The sequence below is a fragment of the Coptis chinensis genome, chromosome 5 (assembly GCF_015680905.1).
Source record: "Coptis chinensis isolate HL-2020 chromosome 5, ASM1568090v1, whole genome shotgun sequence".
Classification (NCBI taxonomy): domain Eukaryota; kingdom Viridiplantae; phylum Streptophyta; class Magnoliopsida; order Ranunculales; family Ranunculaceae; genus Coptis; species Coptis chinensis.
Genome location: NC_141460.1, coordinates 76,211,069 through 76,225,432, shown reverse-complemented (window position 1 = coordinate 76,225,432; position 14,364 = coordinate 76,211,069).

Genomic DNA, 14,364 nt, shown 5'->3' with positions numbered 1-14,364 from the left:
GGCATCCAAACATACCATATCCTCCTCATCATCCAAATCAACTACCCTATCCTCCGGCAACCTCCAAGTCTTCTAGATACACTCTATATAAATAGTTTCATTTGAATGCCACTTTAACATAATACGATCAGATTTTGTAACAGCTCTAAAAGACATCATGATCTTAGTGATCAATCCAGGGAAGGGTGCAATACTTTTTCTAACTCCTCTAATCATATTTAATATAAAATCGAGGATACATAATTTATACCTCTTCTCATGCAATATCCAGAGAACATGCAGACAGTTCAAACCAATGTTGCTGACTTTCTCTTTCCCAATGACGTTCTTACCAATCCACTGAGCTACATCCAGCTGGTTGGTTAGATAGATGACTGTCGGACACAATGTGATTTCGGATTGTACTGTCCTCCAAGACGGTGTCTCTCATCAATGCAGGAACTCCAGCATACTGGGATTCCTGCAAGGTGGCTTCGAGATAGCGTTCTGGCGTAATGCCTAAAATATCAGCCAACAAATCTCTAGAAACTTCTCTCCTCGTCCCAGCCACCTTCACAAAAAAAAAATTGACCCTCCAACTCCCTCTTCTTATAGAATTGTTCGACCAAATCGGAGTGATAAAATTCATTCTCCGAATACCACAATCCATTCCAATTCATTTGAATCATTTTAGCATCAGTAAAACAAAGCCAAAGTGGTCGACTTTTAAAGCTTGTTCCGCAAAATTAAATTCGTTTACGAGCCATTGAAGTTTGGAGTCGATTTATGGGCTTGAGTGCAATGTGGGGAATGAGTTTGAATCAAACTCACTCAAAAATTTGGAGTGGGCGCGGTGGTCCTGGGAGTTTATTAGTTTTGTCTATATTTTTGGTGGTTTAAACTTTTGATAATGGTGGTGGAGATGATTTGGAGAAGATTTGGAGTGGGGGAAAATTTTTGGTGTGGTGGTATTTGGATTTTTTTTTTTTTCTATTTTGGTTAAGGTTTGGTTGGTGTTAATGGCAGAATTGGAGAAGATGAACGCGTGAACTGTTTTTGGGTTTAAGACGCCACACGTGCGTGCGATAATTGGGCCCAAGCCCAATTTGATTTTACACAATTCCATTTTTATGCGTGCAAATTAAAAATGAAATTCTCGATTCGTTACAGGTCCGATTTTGGCGAATGAGTTATGAAAACAATCAGCAGAGAATTTACAATCCAATGATCTATAAAACACTATATTCTAACTATGGTTGACTTATAAAAAAATGGAAAATACCTCGAAGTTCGTGCATGACATCAGTTATACGAACAACTGAAATCTAAATTTATAGATAATGTCAACCCAAATCAAAATATGATTAAACTGCATAAGAAGCAAAAAGGGAAAGTTAAGCAATCAAGGATGGAAAGACCAACACCCCACCCCTAAACAAATTTTATAAAACAGAGTTTAGAAAATTTGTTTTACGTAGGTCTTTAAAAGTCAAAATCCCGAGACTTCCTAGATTACTTTTTTTATGGTTTTGATATTTTTTTTCTTTTTATGAATATGGATTAATATAAGAAAAATGAAAATCAATAAAGACATAATTCACACCATAGAGGGACATGACTCAAAAACCGAGAAAACATGCAAGAGTGGAAAACGTGAATTATGTTAAACGTGGTCTTAGGATCCGGTACTTACAGCCACACACTCCATAAGGAGGGCCTGGTTACCTGAATGGTACACTCACCAATATATGGAAGTGACAGGAAGTACACCAACAATAACGGTCATTCCTCATAAACAAGATCCTGTAAAAAGACTTCCTCCACATCAAGGGACATTAACTCGTGAAAATATTTTAACCGTTAGCCATTGACTTGAAAGGTACTATTGTCCTTGAGATTTACCAAGGTGATTGCCCCGTAGGGGGTGACTTCAGTAACCAGAAAAGGACCAGACCAACGGGTTTTTAATTTCTCGGGAAAAATATGTAGACGGGAGTTGTAAAGCAAAACCTTTTGACGGACCACAAATTCTTTGCACAAGATTTGCTTATCATGAACATGTTTCATGTTAACTTTATAATCCTTCGTGAGATCATAAGAATCGCTACGGATTTCTTCAAGATCATTCAATTGCAACTTGCGCTTGACACCCGCCTCATCAAAATTGAAGTTAAGGCTTTTCATAGCCCACATAACACGGTGCTCCAATTCAACGGGCAAATGACAAGGTTTCCCAAATACAAATCTAAAAGGAGACATACCTATAGAAGTTTTAAAAGCAGTCCTATACGCCCATAAGGCATCAGTTAGACGCATAGACCAATCTTTCCTACCAGGATTTACAGTTGTTTCTAAGATTTTTTTGATTTCTGATAAGAGCCCAAAATTGTAGTTTTAACCCCTTAATAATACTACTTTTAGACCAATTATGCGAGTAATAAATAAGAGTTAATGCTAATTACGTGCTTTTATGTATTTCAGGCATGGAACTCAATTATGTGCAGAAATGTGCCACTTTGGCGATATAAAGGAGCAAAGGGTTGGTTGATAAGAAGTTCTGTGATAAAGGCAAAGATTCAAGGAGACAAGCCTTTATGAAGCCCGGTCAAAAGTTGAAAAGTCAACACGGGCAGAAACAGTGCACAAGTCAGCAGAACTTCCGAAGACCATATCTTTTGACTCATGCCTCGGATTTAGGCCTACCTTACGTCAAAACGACCGGCTCGGAAAGAGCTTTCCAATGATCTAAGCTTTGACCCAATCAGAGGAGCAAAACTGGACGAAAAGTCTGCTGAAGTTAAAGCCTGCTAAAACGGGCTCTGTGGACTAAAAAATTGGGCTTTGGGCTCGATTTTCCGACCTAAAACATGAGACCTCAGCCCATGCACGAAATTGTGGATCTGGTCTTCTTCTTTACATAAAACAAAACTTAGCTCTTAAGAAAGATATAGTTAGATAGCTTAGAATAGAAAGTAGCCATTAAAATAGCTTGTAGATCTAGTTTTTGAATTCAATTAGTTAAATTAATTAGTTTCATTCCTTGTTTTAGATTAATTTTTTAAATCATTGTTCTTTATTGATTAGATAAATAAAATAGTTTATTCTTGTTCATTTTGAATTTGTCATTTAAATTTGTAGATCTAATTTCAATTATTGTTGTTATTCATTCTTAGTATTAATTAGATTTGAAGTATTGTTAGTTAAAATTAGTAAAGTTTAAATCTTTATATTATGTTTAGTTTTAATTCAATGGGAAATGATAGTTTGATAAATCAAGGCTAAACCTCCATTAGAGGGGTTTGATGAAGCCTTGATGAAAACTTGATAGTGTAGTATAGAATTGTTGTAAGAATCTATTCCACTCTAGAAGGTCGTTGATTCGCCATGAGAATGGGTGGACGACCTCACATGCTAGTTATGAATTAGTAGAAATACCATATATAATTAGGGATTAGAACGACCAATTCTTACCGTGAGAACGTAAGAATTGGTTTACAACAAATCTACGCTAATTTATTAAGTTGGAGTAAAGGTGGAATCAAATTCCCCTAATTCTCTATCTAGATTCAACTCTTAGCAATTTGTCATTTCGTTATTCGTAGCTTGTTATTTGAATTCACATTGTAGTATAAATTCTCTCATAAATCTCTCATTGACTTTAGATAGACCATCAATTGTAGAAAACTTGAATGCTAAAGGACTAAGAGTGGAACGAATCTTCTATTCCAACTCTACGTCAATAGATTCGAGAGTAGAAAACAAATATTTTGATAAGTAACAGTTTAGTTTATAGTTTTACTTTCGTTTAGAGTTCATCGCTTTATTCATTAGTTAAAACTATCTTTTTACGTTTATTAAATGGCGTCGCTGCCATCTTAGTACTCTTTAGTATTGTTTTCTTTAGAATTGATAGATTTCAAAGTCCCATAACCCACCCACCCTTGTTTGGATTCTCACTGTGGTTGTCTGTTTCAGCTTTGCAAGTTTCCACGAAAAATTACTCGGAGCGCACCTACGCCCTGGGCAAGCAAAAGTGGAGCACACCCTGCACCCAAATGCCTGGAACTCCACCTTTTGTCTGAGCGCCACCTGCACCCTACCAAGGCCAACTTGGAGCGCCACCTGCGCTCACACGCTTGTAATTCTAACTTTTGGCTGAGCGCCACCTGCGCCCTACCAAGGCCAACTTGGAGCGCCACTTGCGCCCACACGCCTGGAATCCTAACTTTTGCCTGAGCGTGATCTGATCCCTGCCTAGGCATATTCTGAGCGCACCCGCGCACTCTGCTAAAACTGCCCGATTTCCACAAGTTTGTTTCGAACTTCCATTTCTTCAAAGTTTTCAGTGTTCTAACTTGTTATATACACTGAGCACGCGTAAACAAGACGTTATTCATTAGCGAAGCAATGAGGCTTTCAGGTACTCTTTTCTTCCACACCTCGCATCTTCTGTTAGAGGTTCATACTAGCATATTAGGATTGTTTGGAGTGTTGTTGTGTTTCATTAAGATTGATCTTAGCCTTGCATGAGATTAAGGTCGGGCCAAAGAAAAACACCTAACGTAATTAACCGACAACGACAACAAACAAGTCTTTCTAGTATACCACTCACTACACCTCTAGCTAGCATACCACACACACCACTTGAAGTAATGGCTGAAGAAAGAGAGTCTCCTCTCTCTGACTTTTACAAAGCCTTGAACGATAGCCTTAAATCTTCCATCGTTCTATCAGACCCAGTGGGGGATTTCTGAATCCCCCCAAATATATTTAATTTGTTATCCGTTTTTCATGGGTTAGACCATGAAAAGCCCTATCAACACATGCGTAGGATTAACCAAGTCCTTACTACATTCTACCATCTTACGGTAGGTGCTGAACAAATTAAACTAAGGGTATTTCCCTTCACCTTAGGCGATAAGGCGGCGTCTTGGTTAACTGCCCAAGCGCCTAATTCTGTGGACTCGTGGGCTAAACTTGTTCAACTATTCATGGAACATTTTTACCCACCACTGAAGACCGATGAAATGCTTTCCAAGATTTATTTCTTTCGACAGAATCCTCATGAATCATTTTCAGAGGCTTGGAATCATTTCACCGATCTACTTATAGAGTGTCCACATCATAACCTCGCGAAAGACACGTTAGTTCGTGCCTTTTTCAAAGGACTTCTACACCACCATAAAGAAGTCCTTGACATAATGAATGGGGGTAGTTTCTTAAGTAAAGGAGCCTCAGAGGCTTATAAATTTTTAGAAGATCAGACTAAGCGTAATAATAACTGGGGGGTAGTGACGATATCTCCCGCAATGCTAGTTCTTCTACAACAGTAAAGGCCGCCGGTATGTTTGAGATGAAACCCGATCCGGAATTTAAAATTTTAATCGAATCTCTAACTAAAAAGGTTGAGGCTATTTATGTTCAACAAACACCTATCCCAGTCATGAATGTCAACTCCGATCCATGTAATTTCTGTTTGAGTCCAGAGCATCCCGACTCCTATTGTCCTTTCGCTTATGAGCAATAACAATCACAACAAGATAACGTTTGTTCCATTAATAGCGAACCTAACGCAGCTTGGCGACAAAACCCCAACTTCGGTTGGCGGAATAATCAACAACCTCCAAGGTTGTTTAACCCAAATGTTAGGCAAACAAACAATTATAACCAAACTCAACCACGACAAGGTCAAGCACAAGGTCAGGGTAATTATAATAATTATAATGTTAATAGAGGTATCGTTCCGATAAATAATAACTACCAAAATCCACCCATTAATAATCAACGTGACATAGTTCCTGTCACACAACCAGTAGCAAATACTACTCCACAACCAGATCGTTTTTATACCTGTATGCAATATCAACAACAAATTTTACAAGCCATCCAACTTTCCTTACAGCAGTTAGCTCAAGAGAAAGTACAACCCAAAGGTGTGTTTCCAGGACAAGCAATACCTAATCCTAAAATACCAAACACAGCCTTTGAAGTAAACGATAATACTAGTAACGAAATTGCAAACGTAGGAGAGATAAATTCCATCACCACTCTCCGTTCAGGCAGAGTGGTGGATAACAAAGTAACTATGTCTATAGTTACCCCACAAAGAGTTCCTACCCCAAATATTATACTAGATACCAAAACAGAAACTGAATATCCTACCCCTGTAGAGGTACCAGTTAAACCAAAATCTAAGAAGCAAAAAGCAAAGGTTAGATATCCAGTAGAACCATACGCTAAATATTGTAAGAAACCACCGTTTCCCCAGAAATTAGCTATGTTAAAAAAAGATACAAACTTTGACAAGATTAGGGACGTTTTCAAAAATCTAACGATTAACCTACCCTTCCTCGACGCAATTAAAAAATTACCTCACCACGCTAACTTTCTTAAGGAGTTGTGCATTACTAGGAGTAGGACAAATATTTCAAAAGACGCCTTTCTCACTAAACAGGTTCCAACTTTATCAGAACATAATGGAATAGTTAAGTACAAAGACCCTGGTCGTCCTACTGTACAATGCACCTTAGGAGATACTCACACGACCATTACTTTATTACACCTGGGGGCGAGTGTTAACTTACTCCCTTATTATTTATATAAACAAATAGGTCTACAAGAAATGCAACCTACAACAATGACGTTGCAATTAGCTGATAGGTCTATCAAGTATCCTAAGGGTGTAGTGGAAAACGTGCTGGTTAAGGTTCAAGATTTCTACTATCCTGCAGATTTTGTTATCCTCGATACAGAAGTCACTAACGACGATGTCCTGATTATTTTAGGGCGCCCCTTCTTGGCAACTGCCAACGCGCTTATAAATTGCCGCGATGGTTCGATGTCCTTATCTTTTTGCCATCTTTCCGCTGAGGTCAATGTATTTAAACCGATCACACAGGTTCCTGATACCAATATCGATAGAAAGGTTAATATGATCGAGAGTTTAGCTCATGATTATGTCAAAACCATATTTCCAAATAATCAGATGCACAAATTCCTTTCCTTTGGACGTTCCAACTTTAATAAGGACTCCTTGGACGTGGAGGGAATTGAGGAAGATTTCCTTCAACTCTTTTGCAACTCTTCTTCACCACCTCAAAAGTCCCCTCCTATTGATAACCATTCACCCACCTCACATCATTCCCCTTCCATCAATGTATCCCATTCTACACCTTTTCAAAGGAACTTGGAGTTTGCACTTGACCCTTTTGTTTCTTCTTTGCTTAATGATTTTCTAAATCTGCCTAACACGGATATAATTCCCGAAGAAAAGGCATATGACACCTACATTTTCATAATTGAGACAGTTCCTACCTACACCATGACTGAGTTTTGTGCTAAACCCACATTCTCATTCTTTCCATTCTTTCCTTCTAATACTTATCCTTATCCACCATATCTTCCACAACCATCCATTTTTTCACACTCATTCACTTGGACAACCTCTCATTTAAAGATGAATAAGAAGGTGCATGCTCGGTTATGTTTTAGGTCTATCAGACTTCGTTTTTATTCCACTAGGTTGCACCGTAGGAAATCTTGGTGCCTGATTATGTTTGGGGGTGCATTCCATGTTATTTATTTCTAGAAAGACCCATAACTCTTTAGGTTGTTGATATATGGAAACTGAAGGGTATTAATATATATATCCAGTTATTTGTTAAAGTCTCGCCAGATCGACTATAAACGACTCATTTGGTTTATCCGGTGTACTTTCTATCACTTCCAGATAATCGATAAGTGCACCATTCAGTAACCGGCCCTCCCTATGGAGTGTGTGGCTGTAAGTACAGGATCCTAAGTCCACGATCAACATAATTTACGTTTCCACTCTTGCATGTTTTCTCGGTTTTTGAGTCATGTTCTTCTATGGTGTGAATTATGCATTTATTGCTTTCTTGTTTTCTTATATTAAATTTTATTCATAAAAAAAAAATTGTTAAAATCATAAAATAGTAAGTTAGGAAGTCTCGGGATTCTGAGTTTAAAAGACCCACTTTTAAAAAACAAATTTTCTAACTCTGTTGTCAAAAAAAAATTTTGGGGGTAGGGTGTTCGGTAGCCGTTCTGGATTGTTCAACTGTCCATTGGTGTTGTTTAGGCCGTTTAATTGTATTACGATTCAGATTGACATTTTCTATTAAGTTAGATCTCATTCGTTCGCATAACTTACGTCATGCACGCACTTCGAGACATTTTTCATCTTCTTATATGTCACCCATGGTCGGAATAGAGTGTTTTACGGATCATTAGATTGGAAATTCTCTCCTGATCATTTTCATATCTCATTCACATAAATCGGACCGGTAACAGAGCGGGAATTTTAGTTTAAAGTTGCGCAAAAAATCGACAAAAATCGGAAAATCAATTTGGGCTTGGGCCCAATGCACGCACGTGCGTCTCCTTCCTCCGAATCAAACAGAATCGCGATTCTTTCAATTTCCGCCATTACCAAATTCAAAAACCTAGCCAAAAATAAAAATAAAAATAAACCTTAATACACCCACGCCCACAATACAATTCCACATTCAATTCTTCTCCAAAACACTCCTCCACCAATCCCAAAAATTCTCACCACCGAAAAACACCCAAAACCTCAAGGAATTTGGAACTGCCGCGCCACCCCTGCGCCACCACTACTGTTTTGTTAGTGAGGGAGTCTCAAACTCCATTCCCACATTCCAGTTAAACCCCCAAATCGTTCTAAGATATCATGGCTCAAAAACGAAGGTTGTTGCCGGAACAAGCGTTTAAGGCCGACCGCTTCGCGCCGTTTTATGGTGACGAGATGATTAAGAGGGGTTGGAATCGGTTGTGGTACTCGACACATGAATTCTACCACCCCGATTTGGTCGAGTAGTTCTATAAGAAGAGAGAGTTGGACGGTCAGAAAATGTTCATGAAAGTGGTTGGGACTAGGAGAGAATTATCGAGAGCGAAATTGGCTGAAATTTTAGGCCTTACGCCTGGACGAAACCTAGAAGCCACAGTGCAGGAGTCCCAGTATACTGGAGTTCCTGCATTGATGAACGACACCCTTATGGAGGGTCAATATAATACGACTTCTCATTGTGCTCGACAGTCATCTCTGCGAACCAACCAACTGGTTGTAGCTCAGTGGATTGGTAAGAACGTCATTGAGGAGGCGAAAGTGAGCGACATCGGGTTCACATGTCTGCACGTTCTCTGGATATTGCAAGAAAAGAGGTATGAATTATGTATCCTCGAGTTTTTGCTAAATATGATTAGAGGAGTTGGGAAGAGTATCACACCATTTCCTATTTTAATTACGAAGATAATATTGTCTTGGGGGAATAAACCAAGAACTGAGCGGATACTATTGAAATTGCATGCAAATGAAAGTAGTTATAAGGAGTGTATCCAAAAGACTTGGATGTTGCCGGAGGATAGGGTGGTGGATTCGGATGAGGAAGGGGAGGACATGACATGGTTGGATGAAGATGCCTTGGAGAGGTGTACGTCTGATTCAGAATGCATGTCAGTGTTGCATACTAACGTGCGTTGCATTTACGCTATTTGTGAAGATATATGAGATAGATAGATTATAGTTCGAAATAAACAAACGAACCTTAACACGAGTTTTGGAATACTTTCGAAAGGGTCGAAGATATCTTGATTAACATGGAGAATATCCACCAGCGTCACCAGGCCCAGTATACAGAAATAAAGGCTGAGATGGAAGCACAGCGCTTGTTCCGAGTATAGATTCTACGACGCATGCCACCCTAGGAGGATTCTGTTTCAGATGAGTCTGAGAGGCATGAGCGTCGTCGCCAAAGAACTAATGGATTGGGCCCTTCTTCATCCCATGACCAATCTCCATCTCAGGGCCCTTCTTCAGCACATGGCTAGGTGTTTCGAATAATTTTGTGTTTCATTGTTATTTAGTTGTTTTTATTGTTTTATTAGTCGGATATTAGTTAAGTAATTAAATTTGAATTTGGTTGTTTTATGTTGTTTGAATTAAAATTTAATATAATGTGGTTATTTTCGAATTGTGCGTTGTTTTTATCATTAATCCCACCTTCTCGAATTGTTTGGGGGTGGTATTATTTAGCCTAGCATAATTCGTTATATGATCATCTATTTTAAGAAGTTGTTTTGGAGTGAAGGTTGAGAATATTGCCGATATGGGCATCGCTATAAATAGATATTGTGTTAGGATGAAATCTCGATAAATTAGGCAGTATCTAACCTAAATTCAACCTAAAAGATATTAGGTTTGTTTTGGAATAGAGAATATGGGTTGTTTTCGTTTTCGGTTTTGGAAATTTTATTATTTCTGGCAATTGCCTTAAAAAAATTTGGGTAACTTTCCGATTCATTTTAGCAACTTAAATCCTATAAAAACTGCATTCATTCTACACTCACAACCCCAACTACATCTCACATTCATCTCTCACGTTTCACTCCCACTTTACTTTATTTTTCCTTCACACTTCGGCCTCACAACTCCCCGAAAGCTTTTGCACCCTGGGAGCGCCACCTGCCCTCCCTGATTGTCGAGGAATTCTATCCCGAAGAAGCGACCTGCCTTTTCCAAAGATAAACCCGAGAAGCCACCTGCGCCCAAAACACTGGAATTCCAGTTTTCATCCTGAGCGCACCCCACGCCCATCCTAGGCATAGCTTGAGCGCACCCTGCGCCCTGACCCCAGTGGGCACCTAAAATTTCCAATTTTTTTAGGGTTATTCCAGGATCCTTCGCATCTATTCTAGCAAGTTTATTGGGGATGACATTCCCTCGTATCATACTAAAACAGTCATTTGAAGATTTATTCCAAAGTGACACCTATGGCGCGTGGTTTCGCGAAGTGGGCATTCTAGCAGGATGGGAGCCACTATTGGTAAGTCCTGATGAACTTTATTCTCCCGCACTTACATCTTATTTTTATGATAACTGTAAGTTCTTTGATAGACCAGATGGAGAACAAGTGTTCTCCATCACCATCGGGGATGAACCAATGGAAATTTCCAGGTTCTTGATAGCCTTTGTGCTTGGACTTGTTATGCCGGCCGAAATACAAGACTCATGGGCCTATTTGGTAGATAATATGTACATGTATAATTATGATGATTTGCATGAGCATTATGGGGCAGGAATCTTTAGGATAAAAGACCAAGGGGATTATAATGTCGCCCTTGGTAGCCTGTCCATGAACGTGGGCACTGTTATGTTTTGGATTATGCTAAACAGTAGAAGGGAATGGCGTTATTCTTCTGTGAATGACGAAACTTGTGATATTTTCCTTGCTTTAGCTAGGGGACGTACACTCTATGATATTCCCCAGACCTTAATGTCTAGTTTAGCCCGAGCCCATGCCAAGAGGCATGAGTACCTTCTTATGCCTATTTTAATTTGCCGTATAATGCTATGTTTTTTTCCTACCAATTGTATTATATGATCGTTCCGTGCAATGACTTGGCAAAGGTGGAGGATACAACCTCATCAGGTTGTGCCTTACACCCTATCCGACCAAGTGGCACTTGACAGGTTAGCTATAGTAGACGATAAGTGGTGTGAAGCTTGGCAAATCACCATGGCATGGCAGGATGTGAAGGAACCTCATTTCTTCATTAAGGATGAGGAGAAAAATGTTTAAACAGGAGTGCAGGTAAGTGTTAGTTTTAGTAAGTGTCCGCTTATGTCCCAAGCAAATTTGTTTCTCATTAACCCCATTACGGGTGGAACTCTTATAGAGTTACGTCAGTTTTGTTTTCTATATTAGTATGTAATGACCTTGTTTTGCAGATGTTTCGGAATTTCACGCATTTCAATGATATTTTCCTACCCTCTTTATTTAAAATACTTTGAGGACAAAGCATGCTTCTTGTTTGGGGGGGCATAGAAACACATGTAATTAAGACATCTGTTAGGATATAGATATGTATAATATGCACTTGTTTTCTAGCTAAAAAATTCAAAAAATTTAAAAAAAATATAAATAAAAAGTATGCTATACACTTAGGAATATTGGTATTGTTTTCTTTCTCTATGCTCTCAATAATCTAGAAGTCTCACGTAGCTTTTGCATTAGAATAGTTTTTAGAAACTTAGGCTAATATGTAGGTAATAATTCTTGCATCTATCTATAAATATGTTACATGAGTATCTATGATTATTGGTAGTAAGTTCTGAAATCTAAGCTAGAGTACTTATTCTACAAATCCTGTGAGAATATAGCCTAAAGCCTTATATGAGTGACACATTTGAGAAATGACACAAAAGAGAAGTAAAATCCGGATAGAGAAATCACACGTCCACTTGCTAGATCACTATACCATATCCTGAGCGAGAATTTAGGCCCTCTTTGGATCGATATAGCCAGAAATTCCAACCTATGAATTATTTTCCGCTAGTCGCCCCTCTGAGCCTTTCTTTAGCCTTTCATAAATCACAAATCCTTTACCCTATTACAAAACAAAAAAAATAAAAAATCAACCTACCCAATTCTTTGAATAAGTTTGAGAATAGAGATGAAGAATAGAAAAGAGAATAATCTTTGAAATCAAGAATTCGTTAGTCGCTTCAGAAGAGAAAAGTAAGTTTCCATCCAAATAAAAAAAAATAATAAAGAGTTAGAACTCCAAAAATAGAATCAAGGAGTCAAAAGCCAAAGAAAAAAAAATATGGCTAAGGATGGAAACAAAGTGTAGAAGCAAAAGTAAAGAATAAGGTTTTCTCTAGTTACATAATATGAAGACTCTATTATCTCAGACTTGTTCTCTTTGAATATCCATTTCCTTCCTTCTTAAACCATCTCCTAATCCCCGCAATACCTAATAAAGACCTCTAGCTCAATTAGGAATAGGTTAGTGTGATAGTAAGTGGCAGATGTGTTTGATTGACTCCGGCTTCCTTGTGTGTCATTGAGTTTGTAAGGTAAAGTGTGCCCACTGCACACTGGAGTAGCGAAACTTGAGCGGAAAAATCAGAGTGGTTTTTGTCTTGACATTTATATGAGGACCTACTTAAGGACGTTAGTCCGAGTTTTCAGAAACGGACCTTCTAGTTCATCTCATAGTATTACTCATTGTAAATATGTTTATTCGTAGATGATAGATTATTATGCATATATTAGCTTAGGTTTCGACTTAATTATTCTGTATTCATTTGCTAAGTGAGATGTATAGATAATTGAGACATAGATAAGAAAATAATAGTTTTATTTCTGAGTCGTTGTAGTATAGATGAAGTTTGTGAGTACCTTCACTGGAAAACTCTCATGAGGCTATAACTCGTCCACTAGGGAATTCCTAGTGGTTTAAGGTCTTGTTGCATATGGTCAATGCAATCGCACTTGGCAAAACGAGATTAGTTAGAACTCCATTTCTGGTCACTTATGCTAATTTCTCATATTTGCTTGAGGACAAGCAAAATACTGTTTGGGGGTGGTTTGATAAGAGCCCAAAACTGTAGTTTTAACTCCTTAATAATACTACTTTTAGACCAATTATGCGAGTAATAAATAAGAGTTAATGCTAATTACGTGCTTTTATGTATTCAGGCATGGAACTCAATTATGTGCAGAAATGTGCCACTTTGGCGATATAAAGGAGCAAAGGGTTGGTTGCTAAGAAGTTCTGTGATAAAGGCTAAGATTCAAGGAGACAAGCCTTTATGAAACCCGGTCAAAAGTTGAAAAGTCAACACAGGCAAAAATAGTGCACAAGTCAGCAGAACTTCCGAAGACCATATCTTTAGACTCAGGCCTCAGATTTGGGCCTACCTTACGTCAAAACGATGGACTCAGAAAGAGCTTTCCAATGGTGCAAGCTTTGACCCAATCAGAGGAGTAAAAGTGGACAAAAAGTTTGCTGAAGTTAAAACCAGCTGAAACGGGGTCTGTGGACTGAAGAAATTGGACTTTGGGCTCGATTTTCTGGCCCAAAACATGAGACCTCAGCCTATGCATGAAATTGTGGATCTGGTCTCCTTCTTTACATAAAACAAAACTTAGCTCTTAAGAAAGATATAGTTAGATAGCTTAGAATAGAAAGTAGCCATTAAAATAGCTTGTAGATCTAGTTTTTGAATTCAATTAGTTAAATTAATTAGTTTCATTCCTTGTTTTAGATTAATTCTTTGAATCATTGTTCTTCATTGATTAGATAAATAAAATAGTTTATTCTTGTTCATTTCAAATTTGTCATTTAAATTTGTAGATCTAATTTCAATTATTGTTGTTATTCATTCTTAGTATTAATTAGATTTGAAGTATTGTTAGTTAAAATTAGTAAAGTTCAAATCTTTATATTATGTCTAGTTTTAATTCAATGAGAAATGATAGTTTGATGAATCAAGGCTAAACCTCCATTAGAGGGGTTTGATGAAGCCTTGATGAAAACTTGATAATGTAGTAT